Source organism: Habropoda laboriosa, unplaced genomic scaffold (genome assembly GCF_001263275.1).
Source record: "Habropoda laboriosa isolate 0110345459 unplaced genomic scaffold, ASM126327v1 scaffold61, whole genome shotgun sequence".
Classification (NCBI taxonomy): Eukaryota; Metazoa; Arthropoda; class Insecta; order Hymenoptera; family Apidae; genus Habropoda; species Habropoda laboriosa.
Genome location: NW_017100203.1, coordinates 537,702 through 538,657, shown reverse-complemented (window position 1 = coordinate 538,657; position 956 = coordinate 537,702).

The window sequence follows — 956 nt, the reverse complement described above, 5'->3', positions numbered from 1 at the left end:
AAAATGAATAAAACTGTAAAATGGATTATAAATAAATAGTTATGACCAATACATAATCAGATCATCAATAAAAGAATTATTGCTAAAACCAATTGCATACCCCTTTCAAAAATATCTTAAGTTTCTAAATATATAAATGGTATGCATATCATTCAATTATTGTAGAATATATAGAATAAAATAAGCTATCTGCTAATTACTAATATAATTAGAAAAATAATTAAGAATACAAATAGAACGGTAAATTAGAATTTTGTTAAAAATGCTAAATATACATGTTATAGAACTATTATACAGTATAAAATACAAATTCAGATCTGTAAACAATTCATAGCATTTTATAAAAAGCAAAAAATCAAATTCACTTAAAATTATTCTTCAATGTAGGTACATATTTATAATATTATAGAACTCATTGTACCATTTAGCTATAAACTGAAAATATATTCCAATATATAATAAGCCTCAAACTGATAATATATATACTTAAAGTTTCTTAAGCTTATCTTCATTGTGCATGAAGTAACAATAAGATTGATAGTACTAAAAGTACCATGCTAGTAAATAGTAAATACTGATATTATTTAGCATTTAACATTGTGCCAACATAGTAGCATAATAAATTCCATTTAACAGATAACCGACTATATAAATATCAATGATACTTTTTAAATACAAAGAGCACAATATAAAAAGACCTTAAGAACAAAATTGCGGGTCAATGACGAAAAAATTATTTACTACAGATATTCACAATCATTCCTGAATGACTGTGTATAATTTCTTTAAAAAACATGATACAATTTTTAATCATTAATTTCGATACATATTTGTGAAAGTGCATCTAGCTTTTGTCACCAGTTTGTGCTAATTACTGAAGCAGATTAAAAATCTTTACATTTCTTGTTAAACACTTAAAGTTTGAAATATAAACATACATTTTGCATATCTTGCAA